General features: G+C 36.6%; 2 pseudogenes; both read right to left on the bottom strand.

Annotated features, from left to right (window-relative positions):
- Positions 1 to 1,041: 1,041 nt before the first annotated feature.
- On the bottom strand, positions 1,042 to 2,326 carry LOC143555822 (F-box/kelch-repeat protein At1g74510 pseudogene; annotated as a pseudogene).
- Positions 2,327 to 26,557: 24,231 nt separating this feature from the next.
- Positions 26,558 to 27,001, bottom strand: LOC143554882 (chaperone protein dnaJ 11, chloroplastic pseudogene; annotated as a pseudogene).
- Between the last annotated feature and the right edge of the window lie 255 nt (positions 27,002 to 27,256).

Raw genomic sequence — 27,256 nt, 5'->3', positions numbered from 1 at the left:
GTTCCATCATCTGTTCACGCGCCTGCGAGTGGTCAACTTGCTCCTTTTTTCATGATTATCTATACCAACATAAGATATTTTATACTTAACTTCAAAATTCAAAAATCCCCAACATACATTAAGTCCAGAATTTCACCTGCATAAAGACTTCACACGGAAGAAACACTGGACTGGGGAACTTATAGAGGTAGGGTACCAAAAAGACCCAAATACCCTTAAACACCACCCGCGGGTCACAGAAGAGCTCCTCATATGCCACCCGCACGACATATGGATCACCCGCATACTATGGTAGAGGAAGAACGCCCTTATACCACGCGCGGAGACATCTTGGCACCCTCAGAAGTCATCTGCAGGATAGGACATCTGTCCGCCTAAATGACCGGAAGGCAATGCCAACAGGACGGCTGTCACCAATTAACTATTCTCTAGAAGATTGCCCACGATCGTTACTTGAGGAATACGTGACTTATCAGCCAATGAGCAAAGGACACCTGGCCAGGTTGTTACAACCGTGCACATGGACAGGGTGCGATCCCTCCTATCATTTGGCGACGCGTGTCCAGGTTGTTATACCCATGCACATGGGACGTATAACTCAACCTATCATAAGAGGACACGCGTCCAGACGGTTATCAAAGATTCTCTAGAAGAAGACAGCTGGCCCAATCATCTTCCTACATCCTTCGGCTATAAATACCTTGTCAAACGGTATGAGGTATTCATTCACTCACTCACATTCTAACTACACTTAGTCTATTTACTTCAGTACTTTCTCCTTTATGAACGTTACTGATTCTCACGCCGGAGGGTGGTTACATGAAGACCCCCCCCCCCTCTTGTCCTTCCTGTAACGAGACTCACGTTGCTTGTTTTGCAGGTTCCAGTCATTGGACTTTGGGAAGTTATACTCATATTTTGTTAGTAATTATCGTATTGTACCCTGTGGACTCATTAGATCCAGGACCCATACCCGGGGATTGTATCTGTGCTTCTTTAAATAGTAAAATTATACTCGAGATCATGAGTTTGATTTTGAGTTCAACACCCATGATTGCACAATTGTGGTCCTTCTTTCGGAACCCAAACATATATTTCAACATGAGCACACTCCTCATGTGTCCAATGACCACCAACAATGATCACCTGATCACCATACCCTCTAAAAGCAATTTCCCATCCATCCATATTATCTACCCTTTCAGGCAACTTGCCTATGCTCTCCCACACATTCATCCTTTTGTCATATTTCTTCACTTCATTTTCTTCACAATCAGCAGCATACAACACATTATCAACCACCGCAAGCAGCGGTGGAGCCAGTGGCGAAGCTTGGACATACACGTCGATGGGGGCGGACTCAATATGTATAAAAAAATTCATACACTAGAGGGGGGCGGACTCAAAATTTCGGTCGGAAACGGGTGAATTTACACCATGCATAAAAATTTTCGGCTTAAAAATGATAAATTTACACTGCCGAGCAAAGAAACGAAGGAGGTCGGGCTCAAAATTTCGGTCGGAAACGGGTAAATTTACACTATGTATAAACATTTTCGAGCAAAAAAAGATAAATTTACCCTACCGAGCAAAAAACCGAGGGGGCAGGCTCAAAATTTCGGTCGTTTACACTAGTTTTGCCCGAAAAATGATAACTTTACACTACTAAGCCAAATCACGAGGGGGGCGGGGCCACCCCTGGCCCCAACTAAGCTACGCCTCTGGTTGGAGCCATTGAACCATCACAAGCACCACCAGTAGGCCACATGTCCGGAACCTCCTTCGACTTGTTGGTCACATTATCATACTCCTCTCCACATGACAACGGCTTCATATCCGCCTCACCGCACTCACCAACCACATAAAACTTACCATCCATAAACACACCAGAACTCATTTTTCTTGGCTTGAGCAGGCTAGGAAGCGTCTCCTAAGCTCCGGTCTCACTGTCGTAACTCTCAACTTTGTCCATGATCATACCCTTTCTATTAACACCAACTGCAAAGTTTGCGATCTTCCCAAGACTCGCAGACCCAAATAAGGATCTTAATTTGTTCAGTTGCTGTCCTTCGGTTAATGAATTCGTTATGGGGCTGTACTTAAAGACAGCCTGACCAGAAGCCTGCTTGCCAAGAACCAAAAGCTCAGTATCGATCCCCATTGACTCTTTATCAGAATGAGCGAAGCCTGTATCGCCATTTATCTTTGGTAGATGCATCCATTTCTTGTTAACTGGATTGAAAGTCTCCCATTTGAACATGTCGCAAGAAAAATAAACCCAGTGTTCATATTGTATATTCTTGTTTTCCAATGAACCACCCGACATGTTTTGTTGATGTTTATCACCTGCAAGATTTTAACATGTATATTATCATAATGACACAAGAAAAAATTAGGTAACTAGAAATGTACAATACGAAGATTAGCCATGAACTACTTAATTAAATCATAGGAATCTGAAAGGTGCAACTTATAAATTTGGTTAGAACAAAATAGAAAATGTTACCTCTTTCTCTTATAAATGTATATATGTAAGAAAAATATAAGACGACTTTAGTTATGGTATTTTACTATCAGCAATTCTTATGAATGATTTCAGTTATTCATCAATCACCTACTATATATATATATATATAGATGAAAGAAGCGATGAAGAGAAAAATAATGGTGTAGACACGGTAGAGGGGTATGATAGGCGTGATACTTAGCTGTGGCCCACTTCCATGCGACACAGCACCTTTTTTGAAACAATGATTGGCAAAAGCCCATGTATTCCAGCGACTATTGTTAAATCTGTGAGCGGAATACAGCTGTATGCATTGTATATATGTGTGCTTTGTCCACAATGTCTATGCGTGTATGAGTTACAAAGCCGGATCTTAAGCTTTTAAAAGTATCACGTTATTTCTAAGTTATGAGTTTTTACATTTCAACCCCACCCTTGAGCTTCTTTTGTAAAAAAAAATTGGTTTTTAACTTCAGTACTTATGTTTAAGTTTTACAATCATTCCTTTGCCTTAATTTGTAAAAACAAAATTGCTATTAACTCTTAATAAATACTTAATGATCAAGTTTTATAATCTAATCGTTACAATCCTATTCAATTTATGTAACCACGTTGAGATTTTATAAGAGGTGACACATTGGAACTAAAGCATAACACACACATATGTAGGGACCGGTTTCAATACAAAATGGATTTTTCCTAAGAAGCGAAGCATACGAGGAGGGGAAGACGAAACGATTAATTAGTTTTTGCAATGCTATCTTCTCAAGAATGTATGCCATCGTACAAGACATTGAACAGCAGTGTCATAATATGATAGTCAGAACTAATAGCAAAAAACAATTGGCAACCACAACTTTATTCAATCACTCAAAACTCGTAAATCAACCAGATACAAAAGAGATCAATACTCACAAATAGATCATCAACATTGGATCTATAACACTCAATCACTACAATCTAACGAATGAAAGAATCAAGAAATATGATGATCTTCAAACTAGAATAGCGACGAATACAACGGAATCCTAGATCTCTTAAATCACGAGTGAAACCGAACTAAGAATATCTCACTTACCCATGTGCTTATATACTAACTTTGTAACAAAACAAATGGGCCAATCCTTCAACCACAATAATAAAGCCCAACTATTGCAGCCTGCTACAAGCCATCCAATCCATTCGGCTACAAGCCCATCATCTTCTTTTAAGCCCAACAGCTCTCAGCCCACCATGTAGCATCCATCGGACCATCACAATTTATTTAACACAATAAAACCAAAAACAACTTAGAACATTTATATAATAAATTCTTTGATTATTGAATTGAATTTATTTTATTTTCAACACCCCAAAGACATCATACATATTCAGTTTTTTACACATTAATTCATGTTGCTTAATCAACAATCCTTTGATAAAAACGTCAGCCAGTTGTTTTTTGGTATTGATTGTCATAGTAATATGAGAAATAAAAACTAGTTCTTCAACAAAAGAGCAACATATTTTATTTTATTAGTACTTTAGTATCATCACGTATCAAAGTATAGTACGTGAAGAAACACTAAGTGAACCCACGGGCAGATTATAGATAATCTGGGGGTTAAGTAATGTTTCCCACGAGGATGAGGTCCAGCAGAGAAGGTTGTTCTTCAGGGGACCTGCAAAACAGACACCGTAAGCTCGTCACTGAGAAGGGGGGGGGGGGTTCCTCCTTGTGACCACCCTCCGGCGTGAGAATCAGACTAGATTGCTCTGAATATAAGTGTATATTAAGAGATTGCTAGATAAGATTGAGATATCAGATGATGTCCTTACCATTCCAAGGTGTTGGAGTATTTATAGCCAGAGGTAGGTTTCCTAGAAGGTACAGCCGGCTGGATAGTATTCCTGTTCCACCAACAGTGGATTATGCACAGGCCATGCTGGTTGGTGGATAGGCTACGGCCGACAGTAATAAGGTCGGCTGTACACTGTTCCTTTACTGCCGGCTGCGCACTGTTCCACCAACTGTAGGCTGCGCACGTCCCATCGTAAGGGTTGGTGAGTAGGCAGCGGCTAATAGTGACAAACCGTACTAGAGGGTGCTCCTCCTCGTACTGTTGTCGGTGAGCTGTCACCCTGTGATTGGTTCATGGGCTGTTCTGGTCAAATCGTCTGTTCTGCCCATACCTTAGTAGGTATAGTACAAAAGATCTTCCAGAAGCATACGGACTGGCTCATTTAGGCGGGAGTATTCCCGCCTTGCTCATTCCTTCATGTGACTACTGAAGTAGCTAGTGCCTTGTGCGTGTAGCTTTGCTGTTAGTGCGGGTAGCCTTCCCTGATGGCTTGTATCCGCAACTGCGGGAACAGGCGGGGTACTTCACCATTGGGAGGCTTTCCCTGCGGGTACAGCTGGCGTACTGCGCGTAAGGTTCTCTGAGCATGGTGGGTCCTGCTGGAGCAGTTGGTCGTTGCGCAGACGTCCCTGTTCAAGGTGAGTCTTGCGGGTCCAACTGGGCTCTGCTGGGACCTACCTCTTCAAGTCCCCCCAGTCCAATGTTCTTCTCATGAATTATTAATAAGTGAGGTGAACTTTTGGACTTAGCAAGGGGTTTTGAAAAGGGTTTAGATCTTAGGTTTTCCGTGGTGATTCTCCCCGCGGTTTTCCTGATGTCACGCAGAAATTCCCGACTTTTCTGCTTGATCTTAGGGTATGAAGCGGGTAGGTTTGTAACCTTCTCGCAAGTCAGGAGCGTTGAGTCCCACTTGTGTGGATTCTCCATGGGGTTTTGATAGTTTTCAACATAGTAATCAATTATGCTAAAACCACCAATTCCATCTTGGAGTTTCAAACAATATAGTTCTCGACGTTCCCGTCATGCGGGGATGTTATTCCCGTTTCCGCAAGCATGGCCCAGAAGATCCTTCTTGGTTTGAATTCCCTGCAGAGTGCTAAGTATGTGAAGGGTTTTGCCTTGACACTGTACCCGCACTCGTCTTATGGTTACTTTATTCCCAAGGTATTCCTGGTGCCAATTTCCTGCGGGTGCTAAGTATGTGAAGGGTTTTGCCTTGACACTGTACCCGCACCCGACTTATGGTTACTTGGTTACCAAGCTAAGTATGTGAAGGGTTTTGCCTTGACACTGCGACTGTCACCTCCGGAGAGCCCAAGAAGACGACGGTGAGCGGCGCAAAGAGGCCGGCTCCATCGGGTTCGTCCCCGCCTCTCCGTACCTTTAGGCTCAAGAAAACCCGTAAGTACAAACTTCCTTTATCTTTTAACTTCATAGTTTTCCATTATTAATACTTATCTTCTTTACGCAGGCGTGGATGTTGATGCATTCCAGGGTGGAGCGCAGAGGAGTACCTCTCCGCCAATGACGGTAGGCTTGGTCAGCCTACCTGAGGCGACGACCTAGGCGCCTGCGCCTGCTTCCGCTGGTTCAGTTGCTCACTCCTTTGAGCCGACTGTTCCAGCTGTGATGACGTCACCGCCGGCTGTGAGTGCTATTTTTACAGCATCTTTCACCGAGCCGGCGGTTACTATGCTGCGGATTCCGCAGCGGCGACCGCGGCGGCCGCTACCATGCCTCCTCCGTCATCGGCAACGACGGCCGATCCTTCAGGTATGCATGGGGCGTATCGCTAACCTCTGCCACCTTCCCATCTGCCTGACCTCTTGGATGGATTTCCCTTGGGTTCAGGTGATGGGTTCGGCGGCTATCGGCCTGTTATTGACCCTACAGGTGCGTAGGGTTCTTTTGGCCTATTTTATATTTTTCAATCATCTTTTCCTAACTGCTCTTTGTTTTTTGCAGTGTCGGATTCCAATGAAGTGTATGTTCCACGATGGAACATTCGCCGAGGAACAACCCTTCGCACCCCTGTGGAGTGCATGGAGTGGGCTCGTCACGCTGCTCCTAGTGGTGCGTTGGGGGAAGCCATGGCTAGCTACCAGGAGGGTAGGCTAAGCAATGAGCTTCGGGTTCTCCTGGCCCGGATGCAGCCGCGCGTCGAGCTGCTTTGTCGTGAAAACGACAAGTTAAAAGCAGCTCGCATTCAGGAAGTAGCTCAGGCGCGGGCTGTCCGGGAGGAGAATAGGAGGTTCTCCGCCGCGGCTGCGGAGAAGGAGAAGGCGTTTAAGGCCCTTGAAGTTGAGGTTCAGGCCCGTCTCGAGGCTCGCTCCAAGGCTGCCCAAGCTGTCAATGAACAGCTTCGGCTGGCTAAGGAGACTGCTAGGAACGCAACTGAAAGGGCCACCAAGGCTGAAGCTGTTGCCGAGCCTCTACGCGTGGAGAATGAAGAGCTTAAAGCCAAATTAGAGGCTCTCCAGCAGGCTCATGATGCCTTGGCGATGGAGGACGCGAAGAAGCTCCAAGAGATCCTGGACCAGAGGGGCGTGCTTGACCACACTGAGCGGAAGCTAAAGGGCGTCGAAGAGGCTGCTGCAAAGGAAGTGTTGCTTGCCAACCTTAATAAAAGTGAAGCCGAACGCGCCTGTACCCAAGCTCAAGCCGCCCTCCAAGAAGCTCTGGTTGCCAAGGAATGGCTTCTTCGAGAAGCGTTGTCTCGGGTAAGCTTTTCATGTCTTTACGCTTTCCTTCGTAAATAGAAAAGGTTCTGATACTTGTATTTTTTTTTCTTTGTAGGTTGTGCATCGGGTCTTTTCAGAGACATCTTATGACGATGCTATGAGCGCAGCCCTCAACGCTTCTCATGAGGATGGGGAAAAGGCCGGTTTCCTGCCATGTCTAGGGTTCGTTGAGAAAGGCATCCCGCTTTCCAACTTCCCTTTGTATGATGTGGATACTGAAGCTATTTACGACCAAGCAGTGAACCAGTATGCCGCCTTCCCGCATCCGTTGGTGGAGAAGGTGAACGAAGTCGCTGCTGCTGATGATGGGCTAGCTATTCTTAAAGCTTTCCTTGAACCACCACACTCTACTGATGGAGCGGGTCCAAGTGGAAGTGGTCCTGAAGCTTGATTCTGAAGATCCCTTTCCACCATTAGCGTAGATTTTTGCTTTTGTATAGCTATCTTTGTAATATTTGAATTTGATGAAATAAAGATTGTGTTAATTCTTTGCCTTGTTTATTTTACGCATGTTTTGATCTAACTTAGTAATTTCTTTAGTACTTAGATAAGTTAACTTTTTTTAACGTGGCAGATTATAAGTTTGTCTCGCTTCCTCTTTCATGATTGTGCGGGTATGACCGTCACACTTAGTAGGATGGCTTGACTTTACTTATATCCAACCTGCGTGGAAGTTTTCCTCATCTTTTCCATTGAAATTTTCTAAGTGTTCAGAATAAGTTAACCTTTGAACGTGGTAGATGATAGGTTGAAGTTTTGCTTCCTTGTTCGTGATTGTGCGGGTAAGACCTTCACTTGCACTTACAAGGATGGCTAAACTTTACTTACATCTGACCTGCGTGTAGGTTTTCCTTAAAACTTGAGATTTCTAGCGTTGTGTTTATGCGGGTTTTGCCGCCTTCCACACGTAACGACTTACTTCTTCCTCCATTTATGCGGTGAATACCGGCACATTAGTGTGGGAAGTTCATAAGTATAAAGGTAAGGCTATCAACACATTGTGAAAGGAGAATCATTTCCATTAGAAGTGGCTCTAGGCCTTTTCTTTACAAGTTTGGAATTGATCTACATATAACATTTGCGTAATTGAGCTCCATTCCATGTTCTTGGGATGGGAGTGCCATCGAGCCTTTCGAGCGTGTATGCGCCCTTTCCCAGGACCTCTTTGATAATGTATGGCCCTTCCCAGACCGGGGCCAGCTTTCCTGGGCGTTTTTGGTTCGAAGCCTCGTTGTTACGCAGTATGTAGTCTCCTACTTTGAAGTTGCAGAGTTTTACCCGCGTGTTGTAGTACTTTTGCATTTGTCGCTTGTAGTTCTCTTCACGCACTGCGGCTAAGTCTCTGCGTTCCTCGGTTAGCATAAGGTCCAACCGTCTTTCCGCATCATTGTCTTCTGGCTGAATCAAGACCCTTGGTGAGGGTAAACCAATTTCGACCGGGACCATGGCTTCAGTGCCATAAGTGAGGCTGAACGGGGTTTCTCCCGTACTGGCCTTCTTCAGCGTTCTGTTTGCCCAAAGGACGTGCGGAAGCTCGTCCACCCAGCCGGATCTGTGTTCCAAGAGTCTCTTCTTGATGCCTTCGACGATGCTCTTATTTGCTCTTTCCACCTCACCATTACCTTGCGGGTGTGCCACTGAGGTAAAGGTGTGGGTGATTTGAAGTTCTTTCAGCCACTGTTGTAGCTTCTTGTCAGCAAAGTTGGTGCCGTTATCGCTCACCAAATTCTGTGGAAGTCCAAAACGACAAATAATAAATTCCCAAATAAATTTTTTGATATGTTTTGCGGTTGTTTGGGCTAAGGGTTTTGCTTCTATCCACTTGGTGAAGTAGTCGATGGCTACCACTAGGAACTGAACATTTCCTGCTGCTGTAGGAAATGGGCCTGTCACATCGATGGCCCACTTCTGAAATGGCCATGAAGAGGTGACTGGAACAAGTTCATTCTTCGGGCGGTGCGTGTTGGGTGCGTAAAGCTGGCAAGACCTGCATTTTCTGATGTATGCCAGCGCATCCGTATGCATCCCCGGCCAAAAGTATCCCGCGTTGTTTAGCTTAGCTACAACAGCGCGGGGACCTGCGTGTACTCCACAGATGCCTTCGTGTACCTCCCTTAGGAGGTAGTCAGCATCTTGGTTGTCCACGCATCTTAAGAGTGGGCCAAGAAAGTTACGTCTGTAAAGGATGTCATCGATGAGTTGATAATTCAGTGCTTTACAGCGTAGTTTTCTTGCCTACGTATCAAAGAGCAACATATTTTATTTTATTAGTACTTTAACAAAAGAGCAACATATTTTATTTTATTAGTACTTTAGTATCATCACGTATCAAAGTATCAAAGTATAGTACGATAATCACGTATCAAAGTATATAATAATATTAATTATAGAAATTATATAAATAAACAACAAATTAAATTGTAAATGCATATATATAAAATGTGAAATATGTGTTACGGGAATAGCAGAGATCATGTTTTTAAGATATGGAGATTTACATACATACTAAATTAATAATAACTTATATAAGAGCATTCTCATCCAACCCCCTATCCCTAAATCTTTAAATACTATTAAATCAATATAATGTGGACACATGGCATTCAACTAGGCTGTTAACATGTGCATCCAGTCATCAAATTACCATTTTCAGAAGCTCTAATATTGTGTCATGTGTCATGTTGACCGAACACCAAAAAACCTATTTAAAGCTTAATATTTTCCACCAAAATCATTTTAATCTCTCTCTATCTCTCTCTCTCTCTCTCTCTCGACTTACTAACTTCACCATTCACCATCTTCTATATTCCGGTAATGTAGATGGGGATTAATCGTTTTCCGGTAAGGTTATATATTATACTCTAATAGCCAACAATGTTATTTGATTTTCAGGCAAGGTAATATCTTTTTCCGGTAAGGTTTTCCGATATGGTTTTATATTTATTTTAATTTTTATATGATTTTGTAATAATTTCTTTAGGTTGTATATCAAAATCCAAGATTGAATTGATATTTTGAAGTTATTACGGATTTCCGATAAGATTTTTGTTTTCCATTTTTATTTGTATTTAAACTCTATCTCTTTCTCTCCCTATCTCTCTCGGCTTACTAACTCCACCATCCACCATCTTCTATATTCCGGAAATGCAGATCGAGATTAATCGTTTTCTAGGTAAGGTTATATATTATACTCTAATGGCCAACAATGTTATTTGATTTTCAGGCAAGGTAATATCTTTTTTCGGTAAGGTTTTCCGATATGGTTTTATATTTATTTTAATTGTTATATGATTTTGTAATAATTTCTTTAGGTTGTATATCAAAATCCAAGATTGAATTGATATTTTGAAGTTATTACGGTTTTCCGATAAGATTTTTGTTTTCCATTTTTGTTTGTATTTAAATTCTATCTCTCTCTCTCCCTATCTCTCTCGGCTTACTAACTCCACCATCCACCATCTTTTATATTCCGGAAATGCAGATCGAGATTAATCGTTTTCTGGCAAGGTTATATATTATACTCTAATGGCCAACAATGTTATATGATTTTCCGGCAAGGTTATATATTTTTCCGGCAACATCATAATTTCTTCCGGTTATTGTAGATCTAACCTTTTTATCTTTGTTTTCATTGTTAACTGATTTTTTAAAAATCAGTTCATGTTCTAAATCAAAAACGGCGATGAAGCTAATATTTCTACGTTTTTAAGTTTTTCCGGTACGTTTCGAACCCCGATCTGATTCAGTTGAAACCGTTAACACCAATTTGGAGTAAGAATTTGGAAGGTTACGACGTTTCTATAAATTCAATTAATTGGCCCTTTAATTACGGTTTCCAAAAATATAATTGATTTACGCCATAATTACGAATTATGGAAGAAAAAGGAAAGCTAAAATTATATTTGTTAATTCTACCATTTACTTATGGTAAAAATTTATTTAATTAAACAGAACAATTGATTTTGCATTAATTGAGTTTATTATTTATTAGGAACATTAATTGATTGACGCCATAATTGCATTAATTATACTCCCTCCGTCCCATTATAAGTGTCATATTTTGACTTTTCAAGTCTTTCTTTTGCAACTTTGACCGTAAATATTTTTGTTTGTGTCATATAATACTTGATGAAAATTATATCAATGTAAACTACATTTGAAATCCAATCCATTCATATATTTTACACCAAGTATTATATAACACAAACAAAAATATTGCCGGTTAAAGTTAAACAAGGAATACTTGAAAAATCAAACCAGGACACTTAAAATGGGACGAAGGTAGTATTTGTTTTTTCTTTCATTGTTATTTTATTTCTAAAACGATTACAATTTCGAATTTTAAATTCCAATTTTAAGTTAAAGTTGAAATTTGTAAATGGTTGGTCAATATTCCATAACATCTAAACTTACCATCATTACAATTTATTATTTTTTAAAACTATTTGATTAAAAAAGTTTAAATTTCTAAATTTATTTAAGTTGATTTTTTTATTTAATTGTTGGTCAAACGTTTAAGTTGGTCAAACATTTTTAAATTGTCTGGTCAAACATTAAAGTTGATTTTAACTTTAAGTTGAACTTTTTAAATGGGTGATTAAACAAACATTCATAATTTCTAAAATTACCATCACCAAAATTTATTATTTCTAAAACGATGCAATTTAAAATTTATAAATTTCCAAATTTAAATTAAAGTTGAATTTTATGAATTATTGGGTAAATTTTTCATAACATGTAACATTACCACGATTAAAATTTATTATTTGTAAAATGAATATTAATATTTAATTTTCTCATTTCAGGTTATGTTCCAAAGTTGATATAGCTAATTTCATGGGTTGAAGATTTGTTGATAAGATATCTTATTTTTTTGTTTAATATTGATCTATATTTTTGTTATTATTCATGTATTTATGTATTTTTCACAATTCATATAATTTATTTGATTTTTATATAATCAATTATATATAGTTGTTGGGTTTGTCCATTCAATATATTTTAATCAGAACCGATGTATTAAAGAAAATTTTATTTTTGTATAAATTCAATTAATTGGCCCTGTAATTACGGTTTCCAAAAATCCAATTGATTGACGCCATAATTATGAATTCTGGAAGAAAAAGGAAAAGCTAAAATTATATTTGTTAATTCTACCATTTATTTATGGCTAAATATTTATTTAATTAAATAGGACAATTAATTTTGCATTAATTGAGTTTATTATTAATTAGGAACATTAATTAATTGACGCAATAATTGCATTAATTATATTTGTTTTTTTTCTTTCACTTTTTTTATTTCTAAAACGATTACAATTTCGAATTTTAAATTCCAAATTTAAGTTAAAGTTGAAATTTTTAAATGGTTGGTCAATATTCCATAACGTCTAAACTTACCATCATTCCAATTTATTATTTTCTAAAACTATTTGATTAAAAAAGTTTAAATTTTCAAATTTAAATTTAAGTTGATTTTTTTATTTAATTGCTGGTCAAGCGTTTAAGTTGGTCAAACATTTTTAAATTGCCTGGTCAAACATTAAAGTTGATTTTAACTTTAAGTTGAACTTTTTAAATGGGTGATTAAAGTAATATTAATATTAAAAATGACAACTTTTCATAAAATATTAATGCCACTACTTATTTCAAAAATTAAATTAATCACATATTAATTTGTTATAGTTATTATTTGTAGTAGATTCAATTGATTATGAGATTCCACACCCGAAACATAAGTTTCTTTTTATATTCACCGTTTTAAATTTGGTTATGTATGTTCAACATTTTTTTTTGAATTTGTGTTCATAAAATATTAATGTCACTAAATTTCTCAATAATATATAATAAACACGTATTATATTTTTATCCATTTTAACTAAAAAGTTTTTTAAACATAATATAAATATTCTAATTATAACATCCAAACAATTTGATAGTCTAAGTCTTCATAATGTTTTCAAAGAATATTAAAAATATTTGATAATTTAGTGACAAAACGTTTATATTTTGTTTTCATTGATTTTCCTTCATATTTTTTCACGTTTAATTATTTTCAAAGTCAACATAAGAATTTTTAATCTTTCCAAAGTTATTTGAAAATTTATATATTGTAAAATGTTTTCAAGTTTTCGAATTTTAACAAAATATTAATGTCAGTGATCACTTAAAAGTTTGTTGCAAAATTGGTCAAAAATCAAACAAAATTTCATAATTTTTTAAAGTTGACTAATTCCAATTTTTTTATATTTTGTAACGATTTTGAAAATATTTCAAAACAGGTTGTTTTAGAATAGTATAAAATTTGTTAAGTATAAAATGACAGCCAAAAAAGGTTTTTATATTTCAATATATTTAGTGACAAGTTATTCCACATAACAACTTTAGTAATGTTTATATGTTACTAATTATTATACATGTTGTTTTGTTTGGTTTATATTTTATATAATATGCTATTGTGTTGTAACAATTTTCAGGTGTGTTAGAAAAATGGATTTTTTGTTGAAGTTTTCACGATGTTGATGATTGTTTAATAGCAAAGAACATTATTAGTTATTTTGTTAATGTGTTTTGGTTGTTATGTTCAAATTAACTTCATGTAATTTGGAAGTTTTAATATTAAGACAATGTAAATTTATTACTTTTTGGTTTGTATAGTGATATGTTTAGTGACAATGTAAATCTATCAAGTTTTAATTGTTAAAGAAATATTATGTTTGTTTAAATTGATGTTTAAGTTGATTATGTTTAGTGACATGATATTCCACCCGCGTGTCACGCGGGTATATACCCTAGTTCAAAATTACACTAAAACACACTATATTTTCTCTTATTTTTTCAATTAAATAATACTTTTTTATACATTTATCATTACCATTTCTCTTTCATTCACTCACAACCACTTTCAAAATATATTAAAAAATTATAGGGGTGAACAATAGCTTTTCAAATACACAGAAAAATCACTATGTTTTTTAAAATAGAAAATTTTTTTACTCACAACACCTTAAATCACTCTCTCTTATAAAAACACATACTCACATAATATGGATAAGAATGCTCTAAGAAATGAAAAGTCATCAATAAAATAAACGATTGTTCATGAAAGAAACTATTCACATGCGTTGAACTCAGAGAAAAAGTAAATAAACAAAAAATATATATATATGGACAATCGTGTTGTGATAAACTACAAAAAATAACTGTGGGCTAACCCCATGAGTGCGCCCAAAAAGCTATTTTCTAAACAAAAAAAGTTTGATGTACAAAATCAAAATAGAAATTTCTAAGAACTTCGTTATTCCAGCTGCATAAATCACCCCATCCCAATATACTAAATAGTCTTGTTCATAATGAAACCAAAGATTCAATTTGCTTGCATGATTCAGAGATTACCCTACCTGACCAATGAAAATTCCTTGAGCATTGAAAGCAGTCGTTGGGTTTTGTACATGTGACAAGAGAGGATTAGTGTTTTTGAGAGACTCGTGTTGATAATATGTTGTGAAACAAGCCTAATAGCTAAAGAATATGAGAAAAAGATGTAGGGAGAAAGATGGAGATTTCATTAATAAGATGTGTCTTACAATGAGATACAATGTAGGTCCCAAAACGACCACACGAATGGTTTTCCTCTTGATACAAAGTGTCGAGATGGGTACGGTAAATCAAACGACCAAACATAAATAATAAAGATAAAATATATGAACGATCTTGTTGTCGGTTAAAAGATTTAATATATTGATAAAGAATTGACCCACCAAAGATGAGCTCTCCTTGGGTGGATGATTTACAACATGGAAAATACACACATACATAATAAATAAGACTTCTACATGTAGTAAAAGCTAAACATTCTAGAAGCCTATACCCACTGAAGCTAGATGCGTGTCTCGAAGCTCTCGTTTCGTCTCTAGTTTCCTCGTCGACTTAAACTATTCACTTGACCATAAATATATAACTAGCTTGTAACATCCTAAATATTCTAATAATAAATAAAAAGAGTTGCGTTAAATTGTCGTGTGTTAAATAATTAATTAGTGTTAATGAAGAAAAGTCATGGACTTGGATTAATTAAGATAGATTAAAAGAGTAATGGGCCTTAGGTCCATGGGCTTTAAGGGATATAAATACCCCTTAAACCATCCTAAAACTCTAACTATCATTTCCATCTTTCCATATTTTCCTACACACTCAAAAACACACACCTACACCACACCTATATACGGCCGTGAGAAAGGGGTAAGATCCGAGTCAAACAAATGTTGATTCTCGATAGATCCTCGTTATACACAAGATATATACAAGATCTAAAGTCTATAACTAAGTCAAACAAACGCAAAAAGCAACGTTTCGATCTTAAAGTTTACACTTTTATTAACGTTTCGCCTTGAAACTTAGAACGAGATTAGATCGGGCGTAAATAAAACGTAAAGTTGTGAACTTGATGTTAGAAACGAACTTAACAAACTCGCGTCTGCTTATGAAACGTTTAAAATGAACCCTAAACTTATTATTAAACGTTTTGAGCCTAAAGGTTCAAACTTTATACGTTTTCGGGCCGAGTCTTATCCAAAAGAGACTAAAGGAATGATTTCGGGACTAGTTAACAGCATACCCGGGATTTACACGGCGAAACAGAAATGTTTTGGGTTAAGGAAAACCCGTAGCTGCTGATGCTTAACTTCGCCCTGTAAGTTCGCCCTGCATGTTCGCTAACCATGTTCGCCTGCTTGTTCGCTAGACGTAAGTTCGCCGTGGTCAACTTCGCTAGGCGTAAGTTCTCTATGGTCAACCTCGCTAGACTTAAGTTCGTTTAATGTTAAGTTCGCCTAACTTAAGTCCACCAATGTTAACTTCGCTGAACCCTATGTTCGCTGGACTCTAATTTCGTCGAACCTTAAGTTCACTTAAGTTCAGTTCGGTAACGAATTGGATTACAAATCAGACTTAAATCGTTATGAGGAATGAGTTAATGAATTAGAAAACAAATTAAAATCCTAATGAAAAATACGCTAAGGCAGTTAATGAAAAATACGCTCGACCCCAGCCAGGGGCTCTGCCCCTTGGACCCTGCTAGGGGCTGCCGCCCCTAGACCCCGCTGCCAGGGGCGCTGCCCCCGGACCCCCGTTCGTTGTGGGTAATAACTAAGACTAGAAAGATGATATGAGTAGTGATAGTTAATTGATACGTATAGTTACTATACAGTCAGTCGTGCACAACTGAAGAAAGGGATTGCCATTAACGGCGAACGTAATCGCATTCAGGTGAGTTTCTAGCCCCATTTCCTTGTTATGTTTTCGGGGTTGTGTGCATAGTTGATGTGATAGTTAATACACTTACCTTAACTGGTAAGTGTATGCCTTATATGGTTTATATGTTATGTATGTATATCTTAAATGTGAATGAAAGCTTGTCAGTACGTGAACGATCTTCGGATATTGCACGTGCTAACAAGGGAGGTATGTTTATGATAGATATATGTACAATATATGAATATGTATGAATTATTAAAGAAATTATGTATGTTATGGGTATGTAAAGACAGTATGTACGAAGATGAAGAAAGTGGGACCAGACCCTAATAGTATCTGAGATAGAAGGGACCATACCCTATTAATATATGAGATAGAGAAGTAAAAAGGGACCAGACCCTAATAATATCTGAGATAGACAAGAAAGGGACCAGACCCTAATTATTCTGAGATAGACAAGAAAAGGACCAGACCCTAATAATATCTGAAATAGAAAAGGACGGTAATTTATATAGTATAAAAGTAATATAGTACGAGCGTATGTATGAACTTATGGAATGAAAATAAATTAGTAAAGTACTTATTATGTATCTTCGGATACATAAAGGAAGGTAAGTTTATAGCGTATGTATGAACTTATGGAATGAAAATAAATTAGTAAAGTACTTATTATGTATCTTCGGATACATAAAGGAAGGTAAATGTATGTATTGTATTATGTATGATTAACTAGAACTCATTTAGCGTAGCTGACTTTTAGTATGCACGCAGGTGAGTAGAATGAGGCAGCTCGCTTGAGGGGACACGTGGCATTGAATAAGAGGTTGGCATCAGAAGGCTCAAGACGTGTTATGTTTTAATTACTTTTTTTTTAAAGACAAGTTGTTTGTTTAAGACATGTTTCGGATTGTTATGAAATGTTTTATGAAAGTTTTTATGTTCCGCGTAAAGTTTTAATTAACTCTGATATTTGAACTGTGTTTATGAGTAAACCCAACATCCAAAGTAGGGCTACCGGTAACGAGGCCTTACATAGTTTCATAATTTTATATCGCAAGTAACAAATATTGGCCTTACTATCACCCCTTTGATTTATGGTATCACAACATCGTCAAGTCGTGTCTCGCATCTTCACAAATCAACCAGATAAAGTTGAAGCCTCTTCAATCACCCCCTAAAGGTTTGATCCACCAAATTCATTCATTAAGGAGTTATCGCTTCTTTATCCATCTCGGATCTTCAAGCATTATATGTTCAGAAGAACTACCAGGGACAACGATCAAATGACAAAGTTTATTATTTACCTTTTAAGCGCCTTAAAAAAATATGGAAATAATACGTTTTGAACATTGTTCAATAACGATGAAAACCCGAACACATTTTACTTTCTTCAGTTGGTCAACCCCGAACAATTTTCTTGGCCAAAGATAAATTTTTTCATCCCAAGATGTTAACCCAACAAGGGTTTGGCGCGAAAGAAATTCTTGCAGCCCATTACAATCCCACTCAAGCCCAATTTTATTTGATAGCCAAAATATGATTTTAAAACACATACTAGCCCAAATAATCAGTTTTAGCCCATATCTTCATATAATTAGGGCACAAGAAAACATAATATCTTGTATGAGCAGCTGCAGCCGTCATCATCATTGGATGCGCCAAACCCTAAACCATCTTCATCACCTCACAGCCGTCATCAAATGTCACCCCTGTCGGAAAAACATTGCAGCCGCCAAAGTTCCCGGCGGCCGGAAAAGTGGCTTCCGGCCACCCCATCTCCAAAAGCCGCCGCGTCCACCACCATAACCACCGCCAAACAAATTGTAACAACTCGGGCTTTTGATTTATACTTTCACTCAACTCGTTTAAATGTTCGGGTTATATTTTTTTAAAATATTTCGTTATCTAATTAGCTTGATTATTTTATTAATATTAAATTGTTAATTATTAATCTTTATTGTTCTTACACTTTTAACCCAAAGTATAGGTTTTAAATTCTTTTGTAACCATCCTCCAACCTCAAGTGCTAAAATGAAAATATTGTTATAACCCATATGATGATATGGATGTCCATTTACCATACCCGTATCCGTTTTATGTTTCTTGTACCCGAATTCAAGAATCTTTGACTTGGACCTCAATTTTCGTTTAATTGTTGAGTTTGATCTTGTAAATCGTTTAATATTATCAATTTCGGCCCAACCGACAAGATAATTGAGTTAACACGATCTTATTGATCCGTTTTACCATAAGCGTCTTAGCGGACCCTAACCCTAATATCGTTTTCTATATAAATGAACATATAAACATAATTAAACTGACACCCAGTATACTCAACTCGTCGCCGTCCTTAGCCCCTAATCAATTAAATTGTTAACTCAGTTTAGTAGCTCATCCGTCTACCTCCATCACCGACCCTGTTCTACATCATTTAACCCACCTCCGATCACTGTACGAGGCTTTAACGTTTGCGTGTGACTTTTCCCGTCTTCTCGTTATCTTAATCTTCCTTTGATTCGTCTTTGAGGTGAGTACCACATTCCCCTATTTTACCGCTTTCAATGTTTTGGGGACATATGCGTAAATATATTTCTCATTTATACTTATACTCAAAACTGCAACTTTGTCTTATGTGTTAACAACTTATACCTTACTTGTTTATGTGCTTATTTTCTTTGTATGCTTTCGCATTCGGAGAGGTCCAACATAATCTCAGTCTAGTATGATCATACGCCAATCGTTATAGCCTTGAGCTTCTCGACATCTCAGTTAGACTGTACACTTAAACTGGTGTGTTGCTCACTCAACATGTGTTGTTGACAAAACTTTATTTTATACGCATATGCAGGTTGGTGAAGACTTAGTGAAGAATTAAGCTAGAAGAATATTTTAATCAAGAAATATAAAATTTGTATTGTTGTATGAATTATGTACTTGTTTGTATTTGTTTGATTTGATAATTGAATTCAATTAATAGATATTGTCATTTAAATATTTTGCATGACAGTAACCTTGAGAGCTGTGACAATCAGTTCGCGCCTCGGCATTTTCGCCGTAGGTTGGGGTGTGACAGATTGGTATCAAAGCCGAAGGTTTAAGATAGGTCGTTAGAAATTACCTTAGACACATGTTTAGGAACCCTACACATGCCTATCTGTTTACCTTTATGTGTTCAAATTAGATTGTTTACAGAATTCTTAGATAATTATTATTTATTATCTATTGTATTGTTATGCACACACACACAAACTCCGAGGCTATGCCTCAACATTCAAAGAAAACTTTTCGAAATTAGATTGTTTTTATTTACGGGAAATTCCTTAAGAATTCCCACCTTTTGTTTTCACTCGTAAACCTTAAGACTAGATTATGTGGCATGTCCCTACGATAATTGAAAAGGGAAGAGAAACTGTGAGTTGGGCACTGACAAAATGGTTCCAAGAACCAAAGGTAAGACGCTATTCCTTACCTGGGTGATAACCTGACCACAGTACTCAACCCTATGGACCCGAGCGAGACCCATAAATGCCATATGATCGACACCTTAGGTTGATTTTAACCGAATTCACGGTGATTTCGTGGCTAAACTCGGTTTTCCCCATTATTGTGTTCCGTTATTTAAATGGTTAGTTGGGTGAAAAATCCATGGAACACATGGGCACTCCTACTATTCATTTCTTAACTTGATTTCGTATTTTTGTTGGAGTAATCAATGTGGTGATTTCACAAGATTCTCCAACTACCCATATTTATTTCGATACTTCGTTATTTATTTTGGTCGGTTAAAACGCCATGTAACGCTCATTGGGCCGACAAACTTCATTGCATTGTTAATTCGTTAAATAGTTGGGACAATCAAATTGCCATGTAACGCTCATGGGATGTCCAACTCAGTTGCTTTTAATCATTAGTTTCGTTGGGCCATTCAAATTGCCATGGAAAGCTCATGGGAGGCCAACACACAATTTATATTTCGTTGGTTTAAATTAAATTTAACTTAAATAAATAAATTTTAAATTGACTTAACTCCTTATGTAGTCATCACACATTAATCTTATTGACTACATCATTTAATAACTATTTACGCTATGTACCCCCTCATCTTATAAACTCTTACTTTTAATTCTCATGACGCAAATCCCCTCACTTCTTATCGCAACGTTATTATAAGTGATCTACATAGTTAAACATTTCACTATTCTTATGATTTCCTCAATTTATCCTTCATCTTATAAATCCTCCTTTTTGGTCCCTATAGAATGTCTCATTCAAGAAACCAACGTTATCCTCGACATCAATCCTTTGATTCTCACGACCATCGTATGGCCGCCTATATCGCCAAAAGATAGCTGCTGCGTTTCTTAAGATAGTGATCCAAATTTTAGACATCAATGCAACCGATTCGACTTTTTCCACTAATTCCTCTGTTGGTAACTATAAACCATCTACTCTTCCTCACAACAAGAAACGTAAGAACCTTTCCGCAAAAAAACCTACATACCCGCAAGTCTCCTCAAACAAGGAACCTTACCTCGGTCCTTTTTCGTCATGCTCCATTTGTAACTATCATCACTCGGTTGAATCCCTATGCCGTTGCTGCACCCACTGTAATCGTTATGACCATCTTTCTAACACCTACCGTGTCTCGCCTACTGCACAAGATGTTCCTCAACAACCTACCCCTCATGCTCAACCCGATGTTCCTAATACCTGTGCTTGCTACCACTGTAAGGACCCAAGTCATCTTCGTAATGTGTGCCCTCAACTTACCCAAGCCCATCAAGCCCAATCTACGACTACACCATACTACTTGACCCATGCTTATTAGGTTTAAACCCATGAACCTCATGTCCCTCAAACTCCTCAGCCTTACTTAACCCAACACTACCACACCTCGCAACCAAAAGCTCAAGTTTATCATACATATTTCCACCAAACAACTCTCTTGCAAACCGTTCAAGCTCCAGTTTTCCCAAGCAATGCCGAATCAATCTACCTCAACTGCTCCAACTCCCGCAACTCCTCATGGTGCCTCAAGTTACGTCAATCAAGCTACTCAACGATATTGAAGACCTTTGTTGTTCCCTTTATCTATCTTACCTTATCTTGTCTTATTGTAACGCCTCTTATGGCATTTGAACTATCTATCTTTTATATTAATAAACTTTCTTTTATATAGATTGCTTATTTAAGCCTACTTCTATCTTATTTCTTTACCTTCATTAACCTTAACTATTTATAAGCTACATTTCTTAATTTTTAAATACTTATATCCTTGCGATGTCTTAGACATTTCTTTATTTAAATCCACTACAACTTTTGAAATTGTTTTATGCATTGATGACTTTCTAGTGTTAATTAAAACTTCTTAAAACTTTTGTTTCCTTAAATTCATGTTTTTAATCAAACGTTTTGTAAATCCACACGATGAGACGAATCATGTGGACCATCCGGCGATAACAATAATTATGGTCCGGAACATAATTATCGAAGTCCTCGCATGGAAATCATGAAGCGTAAAGTTGTGTGTCGTAATATAGAATGGAAAGTAGTTGGGATAACGGTACAAATGTAAAAATGATAAGGACATGGTGGATACGCCGCTGGTACATCCTATATATAAGTGCCCCTATCGGATTTTCATTTGGAGCGTTATTTTAACTATTCAAAGTTCGGTGTTATGAATTTTTAAATTTTATTTTAAAATTTTCTTTTCCTCAAACTTTAAAGGTGTTGTTATAGTATTTTTTAATTTCGGGACGAAATTCCCTAAAGTATGGGAGACTGTAACAACTCGGGCTTTCGATTTATACTTTCACTCGACTCATTTAAATGTTCGGGTTATATTTTTTTTAAATATTTCGTTATCGAATTAGCTTGATTATTTTATTAATATTAAATTGTTTATTATTAATCTTTATTGTTCTTACACTTTTAACCCAAAGTATAGGTTTTAAATTCTTTTGTAACCATCCTCCAACCTCAAGGGCTAAAATGAAAATATTGTTATAACCCATATGATGATATGGATGTCCATTTACCATACCCGTATCCATTTTATGTTTCTTGTACCCGAATTCAAGAATATTTGACTTGGACCTCAATTTTCGTTTAATTGTTGAGTTTGATCTTGTAAATCGTTTAATATTATCAATTTCGGCCCAACCGACAAGATAATTGAGTTAACACGATCTTATTGATCCGTTTTACCATAAGCGTCTTAGCGGACCCTAACCCTAATATCGTTTTCTATATAAACGAACATATAAACGTAATTAAACTAACACCCAGTATACTCAACTCGTCGCCGTCCTTAGCCCCGAATCAATTAAATTGTTAACTCAGTTTAGTAGCTCATTCGTCTACCTCCATCGCCGGCCCTGTTCTACATCATTTAACCCACCTCCGATCACTGTTCGAGGCTTTAACGTTCGCGTGTGACTTTTCCCGTTTTCTCGTTATCTTAATCTTCCTTTGATTTGTCTTTGAGGTGAGTACCACATTCCCCTATTTTACCGCTTTCAATGTTTTGGGGACATATGCGTAAATATATTTCTCATTTATACTTATACTCAAAACTGCAACTTTGTCTTATGTGTTAACAACTTATACCTTACTTGTTTATGTGCTTATTTTCTTTGTATGCTTTCGCATTTAGAGAGGTCCAACATAATCTCAGTCTAGTATGATCATACGCCAGTCGTTATAGCCTTGTGCTTTTTGACATCTCAGTTATACTTTATACTTGCTCATTCGGTTATTTTGTTATTCTCATATGACTTGTTGCAGCTACTTATTTTATTATATATATACTATATGTACACTTAAACTGGTGTGTTGCTCACTCAACATGTGTTGTTGACAAAACTTTATTTTATACGCATATGCAGGTTGGTGAAGACTTAGTGAAGAATTAAGCTAGAAGAATATTTTAATCAAGAAATATAAAATTTGTATTGTTGTATGAATTATGTACTTGTTTGTATTTGATTTATTTGATAATTGAATTCAATTAATAGATATTGTCATTTAAATATTTTGCATGATAGTAACCTTGAGAGCTGTGACAATCAGTTCGCGCCCCGGCATTTCCGCCGTAGGTTGGGGTGTGACACAAAATCACTGGAAAAACGAATTCGGCCAACCATACGCTGCCGTCTTCTTCCGTCGTCTTCTTCTTTTCTTTTATTTCTTTCTCCGTTCTCGCTCCCACACACTAGCCGGAAAAACGGATGTCGGAAAAAACGAATGGATTCAAATTGAATCTAATCAACTTGAATTTTTTATTTTTTATTTTTTTAAGATGAATTGAAACCCGGACAGCCACCATCTACCACCTCCAGCAGTTACCGGTTACCGGCAAACCCGTTGGTCACATGTTCATCCAACAGTTGCTACGACCTGAAATAACAGACGTGTATCGGAGTTTGATATTTTACATCTTCAACTTGATATTTTACATATTTAACTTCAAACTCGTCAACGGGAAGAACCGTAGGGTCGCCAGATTTTCAGCGTATGGTGGAACGGTTCCCGAAACGCCCGGATCTTGACACTTGTAGATCTTGAAAATCCAGATCTACAAGAAGAAGCTTCAAACACGCTTATTTCCACTTTATTTCCAACTTCATTTTATCGATCTACAAACTTGATTTTCAAACTTCAACGGGTTTTTAACGTCACGCTTCGGGTAATAGCGGAAATAGAGTCCGAATATCAAGAGCAAAGTTGAATCTTAAAATTCGACCCGCTCTGATACCAATTGTAGGTCCCAAAACGACCACACGAACGGTTTTACTCTTGATACAAAGTGTTGAGACGGGTGCGGTAAATCAAATGACCGAACATAATTAATAAAGATAAAATATATGAACGATCTCGTTGTCGGTTAAAAGATTTAATATATTGATAAAAAACTGACCCACCCAAGGTAAGCTCCCATTGGGTGGATGATTTACACCATAGAAAATACACACATACATAATACATAAGACTTCTATATATAGTATAAGCTAAACATTCTAGAAGCCTTATCCCCATTGAAGCTAAATGCGCCTCCAAAGCTCTCATTTCGTGTCCGGTTTCCTAATCGACTTAAATTATTCACTTGACCATTAATATATAATGACTTTTGTAATTTGAAATTGCAAGTTATAAATATTGACCTTACATACGATGAGATGTATATATAGGATATGAAAACTTGAGAAGAAAGCCAATCTATATTTATATCCATAATATTAATATATTTATACCTCAAATATACACAAAACCAAAGTTGGTTTATTTGGTTTGAGCCCCATGACTTAACAAGCCTTATCCTGGGCTCAAAGACTCAGGAAACAGGTAATTGGATGCCGAGTGCCGACATCACAAAATAAAAGTCACTAAAGAACAAATATTTGTGTTTTACGAAGATAAGAGACGTTTTAAAGATCGATTATTTGTCGTTGGTGATGCCTCTTACTTGTTTACTCTTTTGTATTTTGATTCTATATGCATTACGTTAGTTTGTTTCAAGTATATGATGATTTTTATATACCTCTAGTTCATCTAGAGAAGACTTTGCATTGCTCTATTATTGGTAATAGTGGATTTGAAACGGCTTTAGCAGTCTCGTGGTTTTTACTCTCAGTTTTGAGATGTTTTCATGCTAAAAATCATGTGTCTCTTTTGCATTTAAAGTACCCTATTTATTTGCATACTCAAAGATACGTTCGGGTTGGGAAAACGTTTAGTCAAACAAAAATTAACCAACGGTTATAGTTTAACCAATTTCAAACAAGAACAAACTTTTTGAATTAATTTGAATATTCTATTGATAATCTGTGTCACCTTAATTTAAGTTTTATATTATGAGTTACGCATGAAATCTTTCTAAAAGAAAATATAACATTTACATATTATACACCACTAAAAGTCTAATTCTTCTAGAAAAAGGATCCATTATAAAGTCAACAAATAATTTTACAATTGTTATTAGTGGAACTAAAAGCATTTTGGAATCTCCTTTTAGTGCAAACAAACCAAAATCACATCGAAAACCAAAGTTTTAATAAATTGTATGTTTATCTATTCAAATTTTGGTTTTCTTCACAATTCATTTTTTTGGTTTTATAAGTGCAAAAATATTTAATGGATTTCCGACATTAAAACTCAATAGCTCAATGAAACAGGTTTTTCATAACCGAAATTGGTATTCTAGAATCAAAAACCTATTCTCTATCTTGGTTTAAATTCAAAAACGAATTGAAAACCAAATATTGTAATTCGGCCTGTGTTACACTACCAATAAATATAGAGCACCCATAATCAATAACAACTCTATAATATAAAAAGAGAAAAGTAAATATGGGGCTGTTAAGCATCCAATCTTACATGCGAAACCATCAAAACTACGTAGTTTTGATGTAGGTTTGATGGTTTCCTTCTATTTTATTCCATTCTTATATTGGTTTCCTCTCAAAAAAATTAGCAAATTCAAATTAAATCCCTAATTTTCAATTCATCACGGTCAATTCCTATTATTTTCAGATTGCAAGCAAATCATCTTCTCACTCTTCCATCGCTATTTATCATGTTAGAAAAGCTCTAGAACCTTATTCATTTAAACCCGATCCTGCTATTCCGATGTCTTCTATTTTATAGTTCTTTTAAGACAAATCCAACACTTCAACATGTTTTCCATTTTTTATTATTTTAATACCGATACAACAATTTTAATACTTGGAAAGTAAAAATAAGTTATTTGAAATAGTCAAAAGGAGATTGTACTCATAGTGTAAGGTTCAGAACTTGTGACTGGGAGAATATTTGTTTCAAAACTTGTTTTCTTAAAGAGTAATTTTAATGAATTAGGTTTAGAGATTTTTAAAATAAGAAATTGTGATTGAAGATGATGATGATATGCCTGTACTTAAGCAATAAATTGATGCAACAGTAAATCGGAATTAGGGATTTAATATGAATTTGCCAGTTTTGAGGAGAGGAAAGCAATATAAGAAAGGAATAAATCGGTTCTTTTTTAGAAAGTTTGAATCAAAACTACGTAGTTTTGATGGTTTCGCATATAAAGTTGGGTGCTTAACAGCCCCATATTCACTTTCTCCATGTAAAAATAAGCTTTCAAATAATTGTTCATTATATTTAATCTAATTTAGTGTTATATATTTACAAACTCGAGATCTAAGTACTAACAATTAATTTCTTAGTTTTCTACCAACACTGGTCCGTTTCCCATCTTCTACTAATTGTACTCCTAAAACCACCAACAGATGTAACCGAAGATAAGTCCCCGGCCCGTCTCTGAACCAGACTCCGGTCATATTCGGCTCGTTTAACTGGATCTGCAAGCGTAGCATAAGCCGAGTGCACTTTCATAAAATCATCATCAGCTGATGATGACTCACAAACATCCGGATGTAAAACTCTGGCTAATCTTCGGTACGCCGATTTCACCTCTCGTGTGTCAGCTCCTATCGGAACACCGAGCACCTCGTACAGTGAGACTGGACTTATGGTACGTATCTCCGTCCTCTCTGCGGTGGCGTAAGCCGCAGAGATTAGAGATTTTCTGAATTTAACAAAAGTTGAATTTGAATGTGATGATTGTTTGGAATATGGAGAACAAAACAAGGAAGATGAAATTGAAGTAGTCATTTATTTGGATTTAGAAGAAATAATATTGTGATATTTGGATGTGTGAATATGGATTGTGTTGTGGATATATAGAGTGGAATTGAGTTGGAATTAGGGTAATCCAAATGAAACTGTTGGGTTGTCATAATAAAATAATAATATAGGGGACTAGATGACTCAATACACGGTGCGTAGTAGGGTCGACAGAAAAAGAAATGTGTTTTCCAACTTTAATTTATTATTTTTGTGTCACGGGTAAAACAGAAAAATTTAAGT

Source organism: Bidens hawaiensis, unplaced genomic scaffold (assembly GCF_021521415.1).
Source record: "Bidens hawaiensis isolate Kalapana, Puna unplaced genomic scaffold, B.hawaiensis_p1.1 tig00000001_1, whole genome shotgun sequence".
Classification (NCBI taxonomy): Eukaryota; Viridiplantae; Streptophyta; class Magnoliopsida; order Asterales; family Asteraceae; genus Bidens; species Bidens hawaiensis.
The sequence above is the reverse complement of the archived record's forward strand: the minus strand, read 5'-3'. Positions and strand labels throughout refer to the sequence as shown.